Source organism: Hordeum vulgare, chromosome 6H (assembly GCF_904849725.1).
Source record: "Hordeum vulgare subsp. vulgare chromosome 6H, MorexV3_pseudomolecules_assembly, whole genome shotgun sequence".
Classification (NCBI taxonomy): Eukaryota; Viridiplantae; Streptophyta; class Magnoliopsida; order Poales; family Poaceae; genus Hordeum; species Hordeum vulgare.
Genome location: NC_058523.1, coordinates 96,717,417 through 96,741,174, shown reverse-complemented (window position 1 = coordinate 96,741,174; position 23,758 = coordinate 96,717,417).

Below are 23,758 nucleotides of genomic sequence, written 5' to 3'. Positions count from 1 at the left end.
CGGACGGCACCTCCGCGTTCAGCACACGTACAACTCGACGATGATCTCGGCCTTCTTGATCCAGCAAGAGAGACGGAGAGGTAGAAGAGTTCTCCGGCAGCGTGACGGCGCTCCGGAGGTTGGTGATGATCTTGTCTCAGCAGGGCTCCGCCCGAGCTCCGCAGAAACGCGATCTAGAGGAAAAACTATGGAGGTATGTGGTCGGGCAGCCGTGAGAAAGTCGTCTCAAATCAGCCCTAATTGCTCCATATATATAGGAGGAGGGAGGGGGACCTTTCCTTGGGGTCCAAGGGACCCTCAAGGGGTCGGCCGAGCCAAGGGGGGGAGGACTCCCCCCCCCCAAACCGAGTTGGACTTGGTTTGGTGGGAGGAGTCCCCCTCCCTTCCCACTTCCTCCCTCTTTTTTTTTCTTTTCCTTTGATTTCTTTTTCTTGGCGCATAGGCCCCCTTGGGGCTGTCCCACCAGCCCACTAAGGGCTGGTGTGTCTCCCCAAAGCCTATGGGCTTCCCCGGGGTGGGTTGCCCCCCCCCCCCCCCCCCCGGTGAACTCCCGGAACCCATTCGTCATTCCCGGTACATTCCCGGTAACTCCGAAAACCTTCCGGTAATCAAATGAGGTCATCCTATATATCAATCTTCGTTTCCGGACCATTCCGGAAACCCTTGTGACGTCCGTGATCTCATCCAGGACTCCGAACAACATTCGTTAACCAACCATATAACTCAAATACGCATAAAACAACGTCGAACCTTAAGTGTGCAGACCCTGCGGGTTCGAGAACTATGTAGACATGACCTGAGAGACTCCTCGGTCAATATCCAATAGCGGGACCCGGATGCCCATATTGGATCCTACATATTCTACGAAGATCTTATCGTTTGAACCTCAGTGCCAAGGATTCGTATAATCCCGTATGTCATTCCCTTTGTCCTTCGGTATGTTACTTGCCCGAGATTCGATCGTCAGTATCCGCATACCTATTTCAATCTCGTTTACCGGCAAGTCTCTTTACTCGTTCCGTAATACAAGATCCCGCAACTTACACTAAGTTACATTGCTTGCAAGGCTTGTGTATGATGTTGTATTACCGAGTGGGCCCCGAGATACCTCTCCGTCATACGGAGTGACAAATCCCAGCCTTGATCCATACTAACTCAACTAACACCTTCGGAGATACCTGTAGAGCATCTTTATAGTCACCCAGTTACGTTGCGACGTTTGATACACACAAAGCATTCCTCCGGTGTCAGTGAGTTATATGATCTCATGGTCATAGGAATAAATACTTGACACGCAGAAAACAGTAGCAACAAAATGACACGATCAACATGCTACGTCTATTAGTTTGGGTCTAGTCCACCACGTGATTCTCCCAATGACGTGATCCAGTTATCAAGCAACAACACCTTGTTCATAATCAGAAGACACTGACTATCATCGATCAACTGGCTAGCCAACTAGAGGCATGCTAGGGACGGTGTTTTGTCTATGTATCCACACATGTAAATGAGCCTTCATTCAATACAATTATAGCATGGATAATAAACTATTATCTTGATACAGGAATTATAATAATAACTATACATTTATTATTGCCTCTAGGGCATAATTCCAACAGTCTCCCACTTGCACTAGAGTCAATAATCTAGCCTTCACATCACCATGTGAATTTACATTGTAATAAATCTAACACCCATACAGTTCTGGTGTCGATCATGTTTTGGCCGTGGAAGAGGTTTAGTCAGCGGGTCTGCTACATTCAGATCCGTGTGCACCTTGCATATATTTACGTCCTCCTCCTCGACGTAGTCGCGGATGAGGTTGAAGCGTCGTTTGATGTGTCTGGTCTTCTTGTGAAACCTTGGTTCCTTTGCCAGGGCAATGGCACCAGTGTTGTCACAGAACAAGGTTATTGGATCCAGTGCACTTGGCACCACTCCAAGATCCGTCATGAACTGCTTCATCCAGACACCCTCCTTAGCCGCCTCCGAGGCAGCCATGTACTCTGCTTCACATGTAGAATCTGCTACGACGCTTTGCTTGGAACTGCACCAGCTTACTGCACCCCCATTAAGAATAAATACGTATCCGGTTTGCGACTTAGAGTCGTCCGGATCTGTGTCAAAGCTTGCATCGACGTAACCTTTTACGGCGAGCTCTTCGTCACCTCCATACACGAGAAACATCTCCTTAGTCCTTTTCAGGTACTTCAGGATATTCTTGACCGCTGTCCAGTGATCCACTCCTGGATTACTCTGGAACCTACCTGCCATACTTATGGCCAGGCTAACATCCGGTCTAGTGCACAGCATCGCATACATGATAGAACCTATGGCTGAAGCATAGGGGACGGAGCGCATATGCTCTCTATCTTCATCAGTTGCTGGGCACTGAGTCTTACTCAATCTCGTACCTTGTAAAACTGGCAAGAACCCTTTCTTGGACTGTTCCATTTTGAACCTCTTCAAAACTTTATCAAGGTATGTGCTTTGTGAAAGTCCTATCAAGCGTTTTGATCTATCCCTATAGATCTTAATGCCTAGAATGTAAGCAGCTTCTCCTAGGTCCTTCATAGAGAAACTTTTATTCAAGTAACCTTTTATGCTCTCCAAAAGCTCTACGTTGTTTCCAATCAGTAATATGTCATCCACATATAATATTAGAAACGCCACAGAGCTCCCACTCACTTTCTTGTAAATACAAGATTCTCCAACCACTTGTATAAACCCAAATGCTTTGATCACCTCATCAAAGCGTTTGTTCCAACTCCGAGATGCTTGCACCAGTCCATAAATGGATCGCTGGAGCTTGCACACCTAGTCAGCATTTTTAGGATCGACAAAACCTTCGGGTTGCATCATATACAACTCTTCCTTAAGGAAACCGTTAAGGAACGCCGTTTTGACATCCATCTGCCAGATTTCATAATCTAAAAATGCAGCTATTGCTAACATGATTCTGACGGACTTAAGCATCGCTACGGGTGAGAAGGTCTCATCGTAGTCAACTCCTGGAACTTGTGAAAAACCCTTTGCCACAAGTCGAGCTTTATAAACGGTCACATTACCGTCAGCGTCCGTCTTCTTCTTAAAGATCCATTTGTTCTGAATAGCCTTGCGGCCCTCAGGTAGTATCTCCAAAGTCCACACTTTGTTCTCATACATGGATCCTATCTCGGATTTCATGGCTTCTAGCCATTTGTTGGAATCTGGGCCCACCATTGCTTCTTCATAATTTGCAGGTTCATTGTTGTCTAACAACATGATTGATAAGACGGGATTACCGTACCACTCTGGAGCAGCGCGTGATCTCGTCGACCTGCCGGGTTCAACAGAAACTTGAACTGGAGTTTCATGATCATCATCATTAACTTCCTCCTCAACCGGCGCCGCAACGACAGAGGTTTCCCCTTGCCCTGCGCCACCATCCAGAGGGATGAGAGGTTCGACAACCTCGTCAAGTTCTATCTTCCTCCCACTCAATTCTCTCGAGAGAAACTCCTTCTCGAGAAAAGTTCCGTTCTTAGCAACAAACACTTTGCCCTCGGATTTGAGATAGAAGGTGTACCCAACTGTCTCTTTTGGGTAACCTGTGAAGACGCATTTTTCCGCTTTGGGTTCCAGCTTTTCAGGCTGAAGCTTTTTGACATAAGCATGACATCCCCAAACTTTAAGAAACGACAACTTTGGCCTTTTGCCATACCACAGTTCGTATGGTGTCGTCTCAACGGATTTTGATGGTGCCCTATTTAAAGTGAATGCAGCTGTTTCTAATGCATAACCCCAAAATGATAACGGCAAATTAGTAAGAGACATCATAGATCGCACCATCTCTAACAAAGTACGATTACGACGTTCGGACACACCATTACACTATGGTGTTCCAGGCGGTGTTAACTGCGAAACAATTCCACATTGTCTTAAGTGAGTACCAAACTCGAAACTCAGATATTCACCCCCACGATCAGATCGTAGGAACTTGATCTTCTTGTTACGATGATTTTCCACTTCACTCTGAAATTGCTTGAACTTTTCAAATGTTTCAGACTTGTGCTTCATCAAGTAGACATAACCATATCTACTCAAATCGTCAGTGAAGGTGAGGAAATAACGATATCCGCCGCGTGCCTCCACGCTCATTGGACCACACACATCGGTATGTATGATTTCCAACAAGTCACTTGCACGCTCCATTGTTCCGGAGAACGGAGTCTTAGTCATCTTGCCCATGAGGCATGGTTCGCACGTGTCAAGTGAATCAAAGTCAAGTGACTCCAAAAGCCCATCAGCATGGAGTTTCTTCATGCGCTTTACACCAATATGACCCAAGCGGCAGTGCCACAAAAATATGGCGTTATCATTGTTTACTCTAACTCTTTTGGTCTCAATGTTATGTATATGCGTATCGCTATCAAGATTCAATATGAACAATCCTCTCACATTCGGTGCATGACCATAAAAGACGTTACTCATAGAAATAGAACAACCATTATTCTCAGACTTAAAAGAGTAACCGTCTCGCAATAAACAAGATCCAGATATAATGTTCATGCTCAACGCAGGCACTAAACAATGATTTAAGTTCATCACTAATCCCGATGGTAGCTGAAGTGACGCTGTGCCGATGGCGATTGCATCAACCTTGGAACCATTTCCTACGCGCATCGTCACTTCGTCTTTCGCCAGCCTTCGTCTATTCCGCAGTTCCTGTTTCGAGTTGCAAATGTGAGCAACAAAATCGGTATCGAATACCCAGGCACTACTACGAGAGCCGGTTAAGTACACATCAATAACATGTATATCAAATATACCTGATTTTTCTTTGCCCGCCTTCTTATCTGCCAGATACTTGGGGCAATTGCGTTTCCACTGACCCATACCCTTGCAATAGAAGCACTCTGTTTCAGGCTTAGGTCCAGCCTTGGGTTTCTTCAGCGGATTGGCAACAGGCTTGCCGCTCTTCTTCGAATTGCCCTTCTTGCCTTTGCCGTTTCTCTTGAAACTAGTGGTCTTGCTCACCATCAACACTTGATGCTCTTTACGGAGTTCAGACTCTGCGACTTTCAGCATCGCAAACAACTCGCCGGGAGACTTGTTCATCCCTTGCATGTTGTAGTTCAACACAAAGCCTTTATAGCTTGGCGGCAGTGATTGAAGGATTCTGTCAGTGATAGCCTCTTGAGGGAGTTCAATCCCCAGCTCAGCCAGACGGTTTGAGTACCCAGACATTTTGAGCACATGTTTCACTGACAGACGAGTTTTCCTCCATCTTGCAAGCATAGAATTTATCGGAGGTCTCATACCTCTCGATCCGGGCGTTCTTCTGAAAGATAAACTTCAACTCCTGGAACATCTCAAATGCTCCATGACGCTCAAAGCGACGTTGAAGTCCCGGTTCTAAGCCATACAAGACTGCACATTGAACTATTGAGTAGTCCTCCTTACGCGCTAACCAATCGTTCTTAACATCCTGATCAGCCGTAGCGGGTGGTTCATCTCCTAGCGCAGCATTAAGGACATAATCCTTCTTCCCAGCTTGTAAGATTAGCTTAAGATTACGAGCCCATTCTACAAAGTTGCTTCCATCATCTTTCAACTTAGCTTTCTCTAGGAACGTATTAAAATTCAGGATGACACTCGCGTGAGCGATGATCTACAACACAAATATATTCAAAGTGGACTTCGACTATGTTCAAGATAATTAGAGTTTAACTTAATCAAATTATATGCTAAACTCCCACTCAAAAAGTACATCTCTCTAGTCATTTGAGTGGTTCATGATCCACTTACACTACCCCAAGTCCGATCATCACGTGAGTTGAGTATAGTTTCAGTGGTAAGCATCCCTATGCTAATCATATCAACTATATGATTCATGATCAACCTTTCGGTCTCACGTGTTCCGAGGCCATGTCTACACATGCTAGGCTCGTCAAGCTTAACCCGAGTGTTCCGCGTGCGCAACCGTTTTGCACCCGTTGTATGTGAACGTTGAGTCTATCACACCCGATCATCACGTGGTGTCTCGAAACGACGAACTGTAGCAACGGTGCACAGTCGGGGAGAACACAATTTCGTCTTGAAATTTTAGTGAGAGATCACCTCATAATGCTACCGTCGTTCTAAGCAAAATAAGGTGCATAAAAGGATTAACATCACATGCAATTCATAAGTGACATGATATGGCCATCATCTCGTGCTTCTTGATCTCCATCACCAAAGCACCGGCACGATCTTCTTGTCACCGGCGCCACACCATGATCATCCATCAACGTGTTGCCATCGGGGTTGTCGTGCTACTTATGCTATTACTACTAAAGCTACATCCTAGCAAAATAGTAAACGCATCTGCAAGCACATATGTTAGTATAAAGACAACCCTATGGCTCCTGCCGGTTCCCGTACCATCGACGTGCAAGTCGATATTTCTATTACAACATGATCATCTCATACATCCAATATATCACATCACATCGTTGGCCATATCACATCACAATCATACCCTGCAAAAACAAGTTAGACGTCCTCTAATTTTGTTGTTGCATGTTTTACGTGGTGACCAAGGGTATCTAGTAGGATCGCATCTTACTTACGCAAACACCACAACGGAGATATATGAGTTGCTATTTAACCTCATCCAAGGACCTCCTCGGTCAAATCCGATTCAACTAAAGTTGGAGAAACCGTCACTTGCCAGTCATCTTTGAGCAAAGGGGGTTACTCGTAACGATGAAACCAGTCTCTCGTAAGCGTACGAGTAATGTCGGTCCAAGCCGCTTCAATCCAACAATACCGCGGAATCAAGAAAAGACTAAGGAGGGCAGAAAAACGCACATCACCGCCCACAAAAACTTTTGTGTTCTACTCGAGAAGACATCTACGCATGAACCTAGCTCTGATACCACTGTTGGGGAACGTCGCATGGGAAACAAAAAATTTCCTACGTGCACGAAGACCTATCATGGTGATGTCCATCTACGAGAGGGGATGAGTGATCTACGTACCCTTGTAGATCGTACAGCAGAAGCGTTTAGAGAACGCGGTTGATGTAGTGGAACGTCCTCACGTCCCTCGATCCGCCCCGCGAACAATCCCGCGATCAGTCCCACGATCTAGTACCGAACGGACGGCACCTCCGCGTTCAGCACACGTACAGCTCGACGATGATCTCGGCCTTCTTGATCCAGCAAGAGAGACGGAGAGGTAGAAGAGTTCTCCGGCAGCGCGAGGGCGCTCCGGAGGTTGGTGATGATCTTGTCTCAGCAGGGCTCCGCCCGAGCTCCGCAGAAACGCGATCTAGAGGAAAAACTATGGAGGTATGTGGTCGGGCAGCCGTGAGAAATTCGTCTCAAATCAGCCCTAATTGCTCCATATATATAGGAGGAGGCAGGGCGACCTTGCCTTGGGGTCCAAGGGACCCTCAAGGGGTCGGCCGAGCCAAGGGGGGGAGGACTCCCCCCCCCCAAACCGAGTTGGACTTGGTTTGGTGGGAGGAGTCCCCCTCCCTTCCCACTTCCTCCCTCTTTTTTTTTCTTTTCCTTTGATTTCTTTTTCTTGGCGCATAGGCCCCCTTGGGGCTGTCCCACCAGCCCACTAAGGGCTGGTGTGTCTCCCCAAAGCCTATGGGCTTCCCCGGGGTGGGTTGCCCCCCCCCCCCCCCGGTGAACTCCCGGAACCCATTCGTCATTCCCGGTACATTCCCGGTAACTCCGAAAACCTTCCGGTAATCAAATGAGGTCATCCTATATATCAATCTTCGTTTCCGGACCATTCCGGAAACCCTCGTGACGTCCGTGATCTCATCCAGGACTCCGAACAACATTCGGTAACCAACCATATAACTCAAATACGCATAAAACAACGTCGAACCTTAAGTGTGCAGACCCTGCGGGTTCGAGAACTATGTAGACATGACCTGAGAGACTCCTCGGTCAATATCCAATAGTGGGACCCGGATGCCCATATTGGATCCTACATATTCTACGAAGATCTTATCGTTTGAACCGCAGTGCCAAGGATTCGTATAATCCCGTATGTCATTCCCTTTGTCCTTCGGTATGTTACTTGCCCGAGATTCGATCGTCAGTATCCGCCTACCTATTTCAATCTCATTTACCGGCAAGTCTCTTTACTCGTTCCGTAATACAAGATCCCGCAACTTACACTAAGTTACATTGCTTGCAAGGCTTGTGTATGATGTTGTATTACCGAGTGGGCCCCGAGATACCTCTCCGTCATACGGAGTGACAAATCCCAGCCTTGATCCATACTAACTCAACGAACACCTTCGGAGATACCTGTAGAGCATCTTTATAGTCACCCAGTTACGTTGCGACGTTTGATACACACAAAGCATTCCTCCGGTGTCAGTGAGTTATATGATCTCATGGTCATAGGAATAAATACTTGACACGCAGAAAACAGTAGCAACAAAATGACACGATCAACATGCTACGTCTATTAGTTTGGGTCTAGTCCACCACGTGATTCTCCCAATGACGTGATCCAGTTATCAAGCAACAACACCTTGTTCATAATCAGAATACACTGACTATCATCGATCAACTGGCTAGCCAACTAGAGGCATGCTAGGGACGGTGTTTTGTCTATGTATCCACACATGTAAATGAGCCTTCATTCAATACAATTATAGCATGGATAATAAACTATTATCTTGATACATGAATTATAATAATAACTATACATTTATTATTGCCTCTAGGGCATAATTCCAACATATACGTGGAATAGAGTATGGTGGAGGTTGCAAAAAAAAGATAGTCTCACATCAACTAGGCATATCAACTTGCTATGGAGATGCCCATCAATAGATATCAATGTGAGTGAGTAGGGATTGCCATGGAACAAATGCACTAGAGCTATAAGTGCATGAAAGCTCAAAAAGGAAACTAAGTGGTTGTGCAAAAGATGTAATTCCACTAGTTATACGAAAGTGACAAAATAGGAGACTCTCTATGAATAACATGGTGCTACTTTGAAGCACAAGTGTAGAAAAAGATAGTAGCATTGTCCCTTCTCTCTTTTTCTCATTTTTTTGGTGGGTTCTTTGGGCTCTTTTATTTTTTGTAAAGTCCGGAGACTCATGCCAACTTGTGAGGGAATCATAGCTTCCATCATCCCTTTCTCACACGGGACAATGCTCTAATAATGCAAATCATCACAATTTTATTTACTTACAACTCAAAGATTACAACTCGATATCTAGAACAAAATATGACTCTATAAGCAATATGGAAGTGATGGTGTGTGTCATAAAAACGAGATGGTGGTGTTGCATGGCAATATATCTCGGAATGGCTATCACAATGCCATATAGATATGGTGGTTGTTTTGAGGAAAATATATGGTGGCTGTTTTGAGGAAGGTGGGTTTAATGTACCAGTGAAAGTTGTGTGATACTAGAGAGGCTAGCAAAGGTCGAAGGGTGAGAGTGCGTATAATTCATGAACTCAACATTAGTCATAAAGAACTCACATACTTATTGCAAAAGCCTATTAGTTATCGAAGCAAAGTATTAGACGCATGCTCCTAGGGGAAGGATTGGTAGGAGTAAAACATCACGCGATCCCGACCTCCACACAAAGGTTGACATTCATTAAACAAATCATGCTCCGACTTCATCACATAACAGTTCACCATACGTGCATGCTACGGGAATCACAAGCTTTAACACAACTATTTCTTATAATTCACAGTTACTTACTAGCATGACTCTCATATTACCATCTTTATATCTCAAAACTACATGCAAGGAATCAAACTTCTCATCATATTCAATGCACTTAGTACGAAAGTTTATATTATATCCCTCTTGGATGCCCATTACATTAGGACTAAATTCATAACCTAAACCAATTACCATGCTTTTTAAAGAACTCTAAAAATAATAAAAGTGAGATACGAGAGTTTAGTAATTTCTATAAAACACCACACCGCCGTGCTCTAAAAGATATAAGTGAAGCACTAGAGCAACATTGCCTAGCTCAAAAGATATAAGTGAAGCACAAAGAATATTCTAATAAATTCATGATTCAGCATGTCTCTCTCAAAAGATTTGTGCAGAAGGTATGATTGTGACAAACTAAAAAGTAAAGACTCATATCATACAAGACGCTCCAAGCAAAACACATATCATGTGGTGAATAAAAATATAGCCTCAAGTAAATTTACCAATGGATTGAAGACGAAAGAGGGGATGCCTTCCGCGGAATCTCCAAGCTTAGGCTCTTTGGTATCCTTGAATATGGCTTGGGGTACCTTGGGCATCCCCAATATTAGGCTCTTTCCACTCCTTATTTCGTAGTCCATCAAATCTTTACCAAAAACTTGAAAACTTCACAACACAAAACTCAACAGAAAACTCATGAGATTCGTTAGTATAAGAAATATAAATCACCACTTTAGGTAGTGTTGTGAACTCATTATTTATTTATATTTATTTAATATTTACTGTTTTCCAACTTCTCCATGGTTCATACCCCTCGATACAACCCATAGATTCATCAAAATAAGCAAACAACACAAAGAAAACAGAATCTGTCAAAAACAGAATAGTCTATAATAACTTGTTTACTTAGAACACTTCCGTAACTCCAAAAATTATTAAAAATTTGGAAAAAATGGGAAATTTGTAAAAACATCTTGTGTAAAAAAATCAGATCAAAAGCACCTGCCAGTGAATTTACAAAATTCATGTACTGATAGAGAAAGTTTCTGTTATTTCAGCAAAATCAAGTTGCAAACACCGTAGACCATCCCAAAGGTCTTACTTGGCTCAAACACTAAATAAAACAAGAAAGCACAATGATTAAAGAGGTAATAATGTGTGAAGCACTCAAAAACATAAACAAAAACAAAATCGTAAAAATAAAATTGGGTTGCCTCCCAACAAGGGCTATTGTTTAACACCCCTAGCTAGGCATAATGCAATAGATCTAGGTATTGTCATCTTTGGTATGCAATCCGTAAGTAGATCTCATAATAGATTCATAAGGTAATCTTATTTTATTTGTAGGAAAGTGCTCCATGTCTTTTCTTAATGCAAATTGGAATCTAATATTTCCTTCTTTCATATCAATAGTTGCACCAATCGTTCTATGGAAAGGTCTACCAAGAATAATAGGACGTGTAGGATTGCAATCTATATCAAGAAAAATGAAATCTACAGGCACGTAATTCCTATTTGCAACAATAAGAACATCATTAATCCTTTCCATAGGTTTCTTGACTCTAGAATCCGCAAGATGCAAATTTAAAGAGCAATAATCAAATTCACGGAATCCTAGCACATCGCATACAGTTTTTTGGGATCGTGGAAACGATAGCACCCAAATCAAAAAAAGCATGGCACTAATCATCTTTAAATTTAATCTTAATGGTAGGTTCCAACTCATCATAAAGCTTTCTAGGTATAGAAATTTCCAACTCAAGTTTTTCTTCAAAATATTTCATCATAGCATCCACAATATGTTTAGTAAAAGCTTTATTTTGATTATAAGCGTGCGGATAATTCAACATGGATTGCAACAAGGAAACACAATCAATCAAAGAGAAAATATCATAATTAAAGTCCTTGAAATCCAAAAGAGTGGGCTTATTGCTATTTAAAGTTTTGACCTCTTCCATCCCACTTTTATCAATCTGATCATTAAGATCTATAAACTCCGAATCATTGGGACGCCTTTTAACTAAAGTTTACTCATCTACAGTCCCATCTTTTTCAAGATTTATACTAGAAAACAAAGATTTAATAGGTTTCACATAAATCACTTTAAGATCTTCATCATTATTATCACAAGAAAACACCTTTTCAAGCCATTCATGCTTTGCACGTATTCTAGCGGTTCTTTCCTTACACTCATCATTAGAAATTCTCATAGATTTTAAAGACTCATTAATATCATGCTTGGGTGGAATAGGTCTAATTTCAAAAGAATCAATCTCAAGAGAAATTCTATCAACGTTCCTAGCCAAACCATCAATCTTGAGCATTTTTTCTTCAATCATAGCGCTGAAATCTTTTTGCGAGCTAATGAATTCTTTAAAATTATTCTCAAGATCAGTGGGCATCTTATTATCATTTCCGTAAGAATTGTTGTAGGAATTACCATAATTGTTAGAGGAATTACTAGGAAACGGACTAGGATTGAAATTACCTCTATACGCGTTATTGCCAAAATTGTTCCTACCAACAAAATTAGCATCCATAGATTCATTATTATTTCCAATCAAAGAAGACAAAGGCATATCATTGGGATAAACAGGAGCACTCTTACTATCAAACAATTTCATCAAATCATCCATCTTTTCACTCAAAGTATCTATTTCTTCAATAACGTGCACTTTTTTACTTGTAGGAGATCTTTCGGTATGACATTGAGAGTAATTTACCATAATATTATCTAGGACTTTAGTAGATTCTCCTAATGTGATTTCCATAAAAGTACCACGCATGGCGGAATCTAAAATATTTCTAGAAGGAAAATTCAATCCCGCATAAAAAATTGTATAATCATCCATAAACTGAAACCATGCACGGGGCAATTCCTAATCATTAGTTCCATCCTCTCCCAAGATTGTGCAACATGTAATGATAAAGTTGCTTAAAATTCATTATATCGTTCCTAAGGGAGATAATCTTATCAGGCGGGAAGTACTTGGAAATAAAAGCATCTTTACACTTTTTCCATGAATCAATACTATTTTTAGGTAAAGATGAAAACCAAGTTTTGGCACGATCTCGTAGTGAGAAAGGAAATAGCTTCAATTTAACAATTTCATTATCCACGTCTTTCTTCTTTCGCATATCACACAACTCAACGGAAGTATTTAGATGGGATGCAGCATCTTCACTAGTAAGGCCGGAAAATTGTTCTTTCATAACAAGATTGAGCAAAGCGGCATTAATTTCACAAGATTCTGCACTAGTGGTGTGTAGTGCCCCAAGTGTAAAGCTTTCCCTTTTTGTAACCTTCCATGTGGGACCACCTCGACATTGTCATGAGAGCTATCTATGCATGTTTGATTTCATGTGTTACCTTGTGTTCTTCTTTTGCATGCAGCATCCATGCCATACCATCCTTGCCATACCTTATGATTCTATGTCATGTTATGATTGCATGTGATCTTGCTAGGTGTGATTTAGTGATCTTGTGATTTCATGTGTTGATGCACATGTGATGATGTGGTGTGAAGTTGTGGAGTGTGGTGCTTGGCATTGTTTTCAAACCCCCCTTGTTAGTTTGAAACCTTTTCTCTCTTTTATTCCCAAGCTCAAAAATTTCACTTGCTCTTTACCTGGTTTTAAAATGTCCTCTGTTTACTAAATATTGTGGGTATATTGTTGTGCAAGATTTGGTGTTCTGTTAGGTGTTCAAAAGGTGCAATAAATCACAAAACAGCTATTATAATTGCTGTTTTGTATTTATTTAATTGCCCCATAAAAATTCCTTTTGCATTTTATTTAAATAGCTCATGTATTTTCAGATCCAGGGTCATTTTTGTTTTGATTTAATATTCAGTAGTTAGACCTGTGGGCTTTTTCTTTTCTCTGTGCTTTAGTTAAATAGGAAATAGCCCGAGTTATTTTTTTCTCTTATGATGCGCTCTGGTGGGCTTCCTCCCACCAGAGAGGCCCATCTCTCCCCCTCCAGCGCGCAGCGCAGCCCATCCCGCGTCCCTCTTCCTCCTCCGTCTACGTCACTGTGTACGACTCCACCTCCTGCACCGATTATCCATGGCCTCGATCATGCGGCTCGAGCGCCTCCCCCGAGGTAATATAAGACGGAGGGAACCCTCCTCCCTCCCTAGGTTTCCCTCTCCTTCCTCCAGTGCGCCGCCACCTTCTCTCTTCTTCTTCCTCCCCCTCTGGTAAGCCTCTGTACGAGTAGCTGAGAGAGAGAGAGTTCGGCCGCCGCGTCTACCCCGCCGTCTACGTCGAGCAGCGCCGGCGGCCATGTCCAGGTGCACGGAGTAGGAGCCCACGCTCCATTCCCGTCCTCGGGAAGGCCACGGAACGACCACAGTGACGGCTAGCAGCGCGTCATCACCTCGGCCTCGGAGCACCGTCGTCTTCCTCCACCCCGTCAGCAGCAGGGAACCGCCGGCGTCTTCTTCCCCTACGGTTACTCCTTCGATCGGGTGGCCTATTTTCCTTCCTTCTCTAGGTGAGGACGTCGTCGCCTTCCTTCTTCCACCTTGGTTTGGACCGGATCCGTCGTAGTGTTCGTCGGCCTCTCTGTACGTAGAAGTTCGGCAGCCGATTGTGAGTATGTGGTGCAGTAGCTTGGGAGATGTGGTGTAAGCTGTTGGGTTGCTGTTGAATTAGTAGATGTGCAGGTGCAGTTAGGGCAGCAGCGCCGTAGCTAGTGGAGGCCTTCGTCGGCCTCCCTGACGCGGCACAACAGCAACAGCAGAGTAGAGCCACGGCGGCCTTCCTGTCGCCGGTGCATCTCGGTGCAGAGCAGAGCGCGCAGCGTAGTAGCTCACCTAGATTCAGACTTTAACTTTGTCAGTAAACGTCTCGTAGCACAGTGGTGTTGTCTCTGTTGGTTGGCCATCAGGTGCAGGTTTCGATTCCCCTCGGCGCACCCCCCCTTTTTATTTGGGCAGAACTTCAGTAGCACACCAGGAGGTTTAACCTGCTAAGTGTCCCTTCCTGTGTCAAAACGATGACAGTAGGGGAGTGGTAGCGTGTGTGCGGTAGAACCAGGAGGTGCTGACTTCGATCCCAGCAGCCCTGTTGTCATTTTATTTTTATTTTTTTCTTCTTTCTTTCTTTTCTGTTTTCCCTTTATGTTGAATCTACCCTTTGTGCCTAATCCAATAGGTATTAAAGGGGCAGTTTATGTTCCTTTTGTATGCTATAGAATTATTGGCAGAGAGCATGTATGTAGTGTGTTGTGTGTTTATGTGTGTGTATGAGAGAGATTGAGGTTGAGTTTGTGTGCAAGTGTGTGTGTGGCTCCACACACATGCTTGTGCAATTGCACAAGCACTTGAGATGAGCCTTGTGATGTGTGTTCTAGTAGATTCATGTGCATGTGAAGATATTGTGGTGATATGATGGTTCCATGTTTTTCTTCTTTAATAGATCCCCTTCATTTTGTTTCTTGGGAGTAAGTGCTGCCTCGAGGTAGTGGTGGTGATATGTGTGTGGTGTGGCAGCCCCACTTTGCAACACTTGTGCTCCTCCTCATGTTGATATGAAAGAGGGCATGAGGTGGGTGTAAGATCTATGTGGTAGTAGTGTTTGGATTGTTGATGTGCATGACACAAACATGGGGTTCAAACCCCCATGTCACTTTGTCATTGTGCACATGAACTCAACCTTTGTAGTTGTTGTCTTAGTAGGATACTTTATGGAGTTGACATATTCAGATTTGTTGCAAGTTTGTTCCTTGATTCCATGGCATAGGTGGAGCCCAAGGGCATGAGCTTTTGTGTGATAGTAGTAGGGGTTTTTCTCTACACCATAGTGGTGTCATTTATCACTTGGTGTTATGTGTGTGCAAACTATGCCTAGACAAAGTGGGCATGTGGCTGAAATATTCCAGTTTAGTGAAATCTGAAATTTCACTAAGTCTGGGATTCTGGAAACATTTTCTTCTCTTATAGATGAGGATGTGCTGGTCATTGTATTGATAACTTGCCTTAGTTCAGTGCAAGGAATTTGAACCTGGTATGTTTGTGAAGCTCCCTGTAAAATTTCAAACCATTTGGAGTCCAGTAGGTTGTGTTTTGATTGCTGTCAAAAAGCTTCAGAACAAAGACAGAAACTCAGGTGCAGGAATTTTCACTACGTCCTTGAGATCTGATGGTTTTGGGAAAGTTTGTGGCCTTGTATCTTCTAGAGTTTAATTCCTTTTGCTGTGATTCTTGCTGATGCTTGTAGTGTTCTTGGTTGGCAACAACCACATATATTATTTGTCATGTTTGGAGGTCCTGCTAGCCTTGTCTTACCTTAGCGGTATATCTTGCGTATAGGAATCCCAGTGAAGCTTTGGTTTCCCCTAGAGTTGAGGTTTTCCTCCAAGGAATCCGACGAGATCACGAGATTCGTGATAGAGGATGCCTTTGTGGCCTGTGTTCGTTTGTGATGGACTAGTTGGAGCACCCCTGCAGGGTTTAATCTTTCAGAAAGCCGTGCCTGCGGTTATGTGGCAACTTGGAATATTTTGTTAACATCCGGTATTAGAGAACTTAAACATAAGCTAATAAAATTGCCAACTGTGTGCGTAACCGTGACTGTCCCTTCGAAGATCTCTCTTTGATCGGGAACACAGTGGGGTTATGAATGTCGTAGGTAGGTGTTCAGGATCACTTAGTGATCAAGTAATCCCGACCGCTAGCGTAGACCACCTTCACTTCTATTTGCGTAAGTTAGCCACTTAATCAAGCATAGGATGCTGCAGCCTGATACACTTCACCCTTACCATACCTAATAACATGACTAGTTCTGGCACCAAGGTCTTAGATTGCTGAGTCCCCCGTGGCTCACGGATTCCTTCGAAACTCCCAGCAGGTATAGGTACCCCAGAGACAGATGATCCCGACGGCACCCAGCTGGCGTGGCAGTACGACGAGGAGACAGACCGCCTCTACGTGAACTATCCAGAGGACTGAGGCGTGGTCGTGATCGTGGGCCTGCAGGCAGGGTAGCATAACATTTCCATGTTTGTAGTCCGTAGCGGAACTACCTTGATTGTATCTATGATGTACTCTGAGTTATTAATAAGAAGACAGTTGAATCCCGAATTGTCTACTTGTATTATTATTTGTGCTATGTTACTTGCTTGCGAAACGCTTAGATGTGTTTCTTTCCTATTCGGGGGCTCGGCCCCCAGATCGGAAAGGACCGCATCTTGGTCGTTACAAGTTGGTAATCAGAGCCTTACGACCATAGGAGCCTTTGTGTGATCGTACTTGGCCGAGTCGAGTCTAGAAAATGTTTTGAGTCTTAGTTATGTCGGAGAGTAGGATTCTTTTTTCTCCTCTTCTATGCTCTGGTGAGGTTCCCGTCTTAGGAAATCTTTCACTCTACTCCTTTTCTCGCTCAAATTTTTTTTAGGATCACGCGGGTATTTGTGAAATCTATATGATTTCGATGTGACGGAATCATGTCCTGGTGCCTCCTATCTGCTCTAAGTATCAGGGGAGTTGAGCTCCAGGGATTATCGCGCACATCGCCATCATTCAGATTTCTGAGTATCTAAGAACGGAGGGTGTTCGTTATTGCTTCAATACGGGTAGTGGTGAGATAACCCCGATGTCCCCAGTACTGGTGTAGATTGTTCGGGGGTATTACCACACTTGGTATCGTTGTGATCACGAGGATCTGTTGTCGATGAAGGTCCGAGATGCTGGTTGTGTGTTGAAGGATGTGATACAGGTGACGGGTTAGTTTAGGAGTTGTGTGAAATACTCCTTCTATCCGTGTACCTGATTGCATGACCAGTTATTTCGGGAATTCATAGGTGGGGTATCTAGTATTATCTTATAGGACTATCTTCCTACAGACGCTTGATTGAGGTTTGGGAAATCTCGGTCATATGTTTGTTCCGAGCGGTTCTAGCTCACACTTGTTTGCAGTGGTCCTTATCAGAATTTTGACGTCTATTACTTTGAGGATACACTCTTGCTATGTTGTTCGAGTGCAATGCTAAATTCTATTCAGATATTCTGTCTTTTGATTCAGCAATATCTTCAATTATTCTGTGGACTAATATGCTGTCCGTCTTCAGGATGGCTCCACCGACTCGTCAGACCCCAGCGCGTGAGGATATGCCGCCTCCACCTCCTCATCCTCCTCCGCCGCCGCCTCCTCCTGCTGAGGCCTGGCAGGCGATATGGCAGCTACTAATGCAAACACTCAGATGCTGTTGCAGTTGATGCAGGAGAGAGCCAATCATCAGCAGGGCAATTTCCAGCAGGGTGGCAATCACGTCTCCAATCTGAGTGAGTTCCTGTCAAACCAGCCTAAGACGTTCACTTCTTGCGACCAGCCGTTTGATGTGGAAGATTGGATCCGTGATATGAACAAGCATTTCGAGTGTAGCAATGTGCGTTCGGAGGACTATGTCAAGTTTGCAACGTTTCAGTTGAAGGGGCAGGCTTCTATTTGGTGGCAGCAGCTTAAGGACTCCAGAGGTGGCAGGGTGTTGTCTTGGGACGAGGTTTGTCGTGACTTCAGGTCCCACTACATTCCTTCCAGTTTTGTTGAGGAGATGCGTGAGAAGTTCAGGCGTTTGAAGCAGGGCAGCAATTCTGTGTACAAGTACAGTGTCGAGTTCCACGAGCTGGCCCATTACGCGTTGCAGGATGTCCCGGATAAGAAGAGCAAGATCTATCAGTTCAGGGGTGGCTTAAAGGAGGACTTGCAGTTAGCACTTGCTTTGCACGATCCTGAGGAGTTTGACAAGTTCTACAACTTAGCTCTCAGAGCAGAGGCAGCCTTGCTCAGGGTGGAGAACTCCAAGAAGCGCTTCAGAGATTCCAGATCTTCCTCGACTCAGGTGGTTCAGAAGCAACAGAGGTTTTGGGTTTCTCCTCCTCCTCCTCGGCACTCGCAGCAGCCGAAGCACTCAGGTGGACGTGGTTCTTCCCACCCACCCAACCCTGGCTTCTAGCAGAGATACCAGCATCAGAAGCAAGGGCCTCCTCAGACTCAGTTCCGGCAGCCAGCAGATGTCATTTGTCACAAATGTGGGCAGAAGGGTCACTATGCCAACAAATGTACTTCTCAGCTCCGTCTGCCGCCTCCTCCTCGAGGCAAACCTCCAAGCAACGCTCTTGTCAAATTCAACCCCAAATCAGCTCGAGTCAACATGGTGAATGCAGCTAAAGCAGACAACTCCTCTGATGTGATCATGGGTAACCTCCTCGTCAATGATATTCCTGCTAAAGTGTTATTCCATTCTGGTGCATCGCATTCTTTCTTGTCATATCCTTTTGCGGCAAAGCATGATTTCCATCTTCAAGAGTTGGCTAGGTCTCTGGACATTGTTTCTCCGGGTATGCTTATGAGTTCTCATTGGGTTGCTCCGGATGTTTCTATCAAGATGGGCAGTTATTCTTTTCTGGCCTCTCCTTATGTCTTGGGCAAGTCCGACATCGACTTGATTCTCGGTATGGACTGGTTGGCCATGAACAAGGCATCAATTGATTGTGAAGCTAAAGAAGTGAAGCTTACCCACTCTTCGGAGGATGTGATTATATTCGCGGCGCGCGATGATACAATCTGTTTGTTCTCCTTGAATGAAAAGGGTGAGATCAATCCTATTGAGCAAGTTCCAGTAGTCTGTGAATATCAAGATGTGTTTCCTGAAGAGCTTCCAGGCATGCCTCCGCACCGTGAAGTTGAGTTCGTCATTGAGCTTGAGCCAGGCACAGAGCCAGTGTGCAAATGGCCGTACAAGCTGGGTCCAGAAGAGTTGAAGGAACTCAAGAGGCAACTCGATGAGCAGGAGCGTTTGGGTTTGATGAGACCAAGCTCGTCTCCGTGGGGATGTGGTGTTCTATTTGTCAAGAAGAAGGATGGTTCGGACTGGCTGTGTGTCGATTACCGCCCATTGAACAAGAAGACAATCAAGAACAAATATCCACTTCCGAACATAACTGAGTTGTTCGAACAGTTGAAAGGTGTTAAAGTATTCTCCAAGCTTGATCTCAGAATGGGCTATCATCAGATTCGCATTCGCGAGGAAGACATTCCGAAGACGGCATTCAGGACCAGTTTTGGCTCGTATGAGTATACGGTCATGTCTTTTGGTCTGGCTAATGCTTCTCCGACTTTTTGTTGATTGATGAACTATATTTTCTCACCATACAAGAATGAATTTGTCTTGCTCTATCTCGACGACATTCTGGTCTTTTCTGAGGATGAGGAAGAACATGAGAGACATCTCAGGTTGGTGCTTGATAAACTGAGGGAATACAAGCTGTATGCCAAGTTTTCCAAGTGTGAGTTCTGGCTGAAAGAAGTGGTTTTTCTTGGGCATATTATCTGTGCCGAGGGCATTAAGGTTGACCCGTCCAAGGTTCAAGCCATTGTTGAATGGGAACCTCCGCAGAATGTGAAGCAGCTTCGAAGCTTTCTCGGTCTTGCCGGATATTGCAGAAGATTCGTTGAGAACTTCTCCAAAATCGCCAAGCCGCTCTCTAGTCTTCTTCAGAAGGGTGTCAAGTATGTTTGGTCTCTAGAGTGTCAACTGGCTTTCGATACACTCAAAGAGAAGCTTATCTCCACTCCGGTATTGGCCCCTCCGGATTATTCCAAGCTGTACCAGGTCTTTTGCGATGCTTCTCTCCAGGGTCTCGGTGTAGTCTTGATGCAAGATAGGAAGGTGGTTGCTTATACCTCCAGGCAACTGAAGCCTGCGGAGAAGAACTATCCTGTGCACGATCTCGAGCTAGCAGCTGTTGTGCACGCCTTGATGACTTGGAGACATCTCTTGTTGGAACGTAAGGTTGAAGTTTTCACCGATCACAAGAGCCTCAAGTATATCTTCACTCAGCCTAACTTGAATCTTCGGCAAACACGTTGGGTGGAAATGCTCCAGGATTTTAATCCGAGTGTTGAGTACACGCCAGGCAAGGCAAATGTTGTGGCAGATGCATTGAGCAGGAAGGCATATTGCAACAGTCTGATTCTGCAACCTCTCCAGTCGGGTCTTTTTGAGTCTTTCAGGAAGCTCAATCTTCAGTTAGTTCCTCAGGGTTTTCTTGCGAACCTACAGATCTCTCCTACCTTGGAAGATCAGGTCAGAGCAGCTCAGCTACTTGACGCTATGGTGAAGAAGGTCAAGATTGGCGTGGGAAAGAGTCTCCCCAAGTATAAGTGTTTCACTGTTGATGCCAGGGACACATTGTTTTTCGAGGATCGCCTTGTCGTCCCGAAAGGGGATCTCAGGAAGGTGATCATGGAAGAAGCTCATAACTCTCTGCTCTCTATTCATCCTGGAAGTTCCAAAATGTACCATGACTTGAAGCAGACTTTCTGGTGGACTCACATGAAACGTGAAATTGCACAATTTGTAAACGAGTGTGATGTATGTCGAAGGGTGAAAGCAGAACATCAAAGACCAGCGGGCCTCTTGCAGCCTTTGTCGATTCCCGAGTGGAAGTTTGATCACATTGAGATGGACTTCGTCACCGGGTTTCCGAAGTCCAAAAAGGGAAATGATGCTATCTTCATCGTCATCAACAAATTGAGTAAAGTGGCTCATTTCCTTCTAGTCAAGGAGTCCATTTCAGTAGCTCAGCTGGCAGAGTTGTACACCTCTAGGATTGTCTCTTTGCACGGCGTACCTATGATGATCTCGTCAGATCGCAGAAGTATCTTCACTTCCAAGTTCTGGGACTCCTTTCAGTCTGCTATGGGCACGAAGATCCGCTTCAGCACAGCGTTCCATCCTCAGACTAGTGGTCAAGTGGAGAGAGTGAATCAAGTTCTTGAGGATATGCTGAAAGCCTGTGTTATCTCTTTAGGCATGAAGTGGGAGGATTGTCTGCCTTTCGCGGAGTTCTCGTATAACAATAGTTATCAAGCTAGTTCTGGCAAGGCTCCGTTTGAAATTCTCTATGGCAGGAAGTGCCGTACTCCGCTCAACTGGTCCCAGACAGGCGAGCGTCAGATCCTTGGCAATGATATGATAGAAGAAGCTGAGAAGATGTGTCGGATCATTCGCGACAACCTCAGAGCAGCTCAGTCCCGTCAGAAGAGCTATTACGATAGCAAGCACCGTGACATGTCCTATGAGCTTGATGACTTTGTCTATCTCAAGGTGTCGCCTATGAAGGATATGCAGTGTTTTGGCATCAAAGGCAAGCTTGCGCCTCGTTTCGTTGGTTCGTTCAGAGTGGTCGGCAAGAGGGGCGACCTTGCATACCAGCTCGAGCTTTCGTCAACCTTTGCAAATGTCCATGATGTGTTCCATGTTTCTCAGCTTCGGAGGTGTTTCAAGACCCCCGAGCGCACTGTGCATCTTCAAGATATTGACCTTCAGCCTGACCTTTCTTATCGTGAGCATCCAGTTGCGGTTCTCGAGGTGACTGAGCGCAAGACCCGTAACAAGACTGTCAAGTTTCTCAAAGTGCAGTGGTCACACCATTCCGATAAAGAGGCTACGTGGGAACGCGAGGATCACCTTCGTTCCGAATTCCCCAATTTCTTTCCATCTTAGATCTCGAGGGCGAGATCTTCTTTGTAGTGTGGGAGAATTTGTAGTGCCCCAAGTGTAAAGCTTTCCCTTTTTGTAACCTTCCATGTGGGACCACCTCGACATTGTCATGAGAGCTATCTATGCATGTGGGATTTCATGTGTTACCTTGTGTTCTTCTTTTGCATGTATGCATCCATGCCATACCATCCTTGCCATACCTTATGATTCTATGTCATGTTATGATTGCATGTGATCTTGCCAGGTGTGATTTAGTGATCTTGTGATTCCATACCGGCGCTGCAAGATTTGGTGTTCTGTTAGGTGTTCAAAAGGTGCAATAAATCACAAAACAGCTATTATAATTGCTGTTTTGTATTTATTTAATTGCCCCATAAAAATTCCTTTTGCATTTTATTTAAATAGCTCATGTATTTTCAGATCCAGGGGCATTTTTGTTTTGATTTAATATTCAGTAGTTAGACGTGTTGGCTTTTTATTTTCTCTGTGCTTTAGTTAAATAGGAAATAGCCCGAGTTATTTTTTTCTCTTATGATGCGCTCTGGTGGGCTTCCTCCCACCAGAGAGGCCCATCTCTCCCCTTCCAGCGCGCAGCGCAGCCCATCCCGCGTCCCTCTTCCTCCTCCGTCTACGTCACTGTGTATGACTCCACCTCGTGCACCGATTCTCCATGGCCTCGATCATGTGGCTCGAGCGCCTCCCCCGAGGTAATATAAGACGGAGGGAACCCTCCTCCTTCCCTAGGTCTCCCTCTCCTTCCTCCAGTGCGCCGCCACCTTCTCTCTTCTTCTTCCTCCCCATCTGGTAAGCCTCTGTACGAGTAGCTGAGAGAGAGAGAGTTCGGCCGCCGCGTCTACCCCGCCGTCTATGTCGAGCAGCGCCGGCGGCCATGTCCAGGTGGACGGAGTAGGAGCCCGCGCTCCATTCCCGTCCTCGGGAAGGCCACGGAACGACCACAGCGACGGCCACCAGCGCATCATCACCTCGGCCTCGGAGCACCGACGTCTTCCTCCACCCCGTCAGCAGCAGGGAACCGCCGGCGTCTTCTTCCCCTATGGTTACTCCTTCGATCGGGTGGCCTCTTTTCCTTCCTTCTCTAGGTGAGGACGTCATCCCCTTCCTTCTTCCACCCTGGTTTGGCCCGGATCCGTCGTAGTGTTCGTCAGCCTCTCTGTACGTAGTAGTTCGGCAGCCGATTGTGAGTATGTGGTGTAGTAGCATGGTAGATGTGGTGTAAGCTGTTGGGTTGCTGTTGAATTAGTGGATGTGCAGGTGCAGTTAGGGCAGCAGCGCCGTAGCTAGTGGAGGCCTTCGTCGGCCTCCCTGACGCGGCGCAGCAGCAACAGCAGAGTAGAGCCATGGCGGCCTTCCTGTCGCCGGTGCATCTCGGTGCAGAGCAGAGCGCGCAGCGTAGTAGCTCACCTAGATTCAGGCTTTAACTTTGTCAGTAAACGTCTCGTAGCGCAGTCGTGTTGTCTCTGTTGGTTGGCCGTCGGTGCAGGGTTCGATTCCCCTCGGCGCACCCCTCCCTTTTTATTTGGGCAGAACTTCAGTAGCAC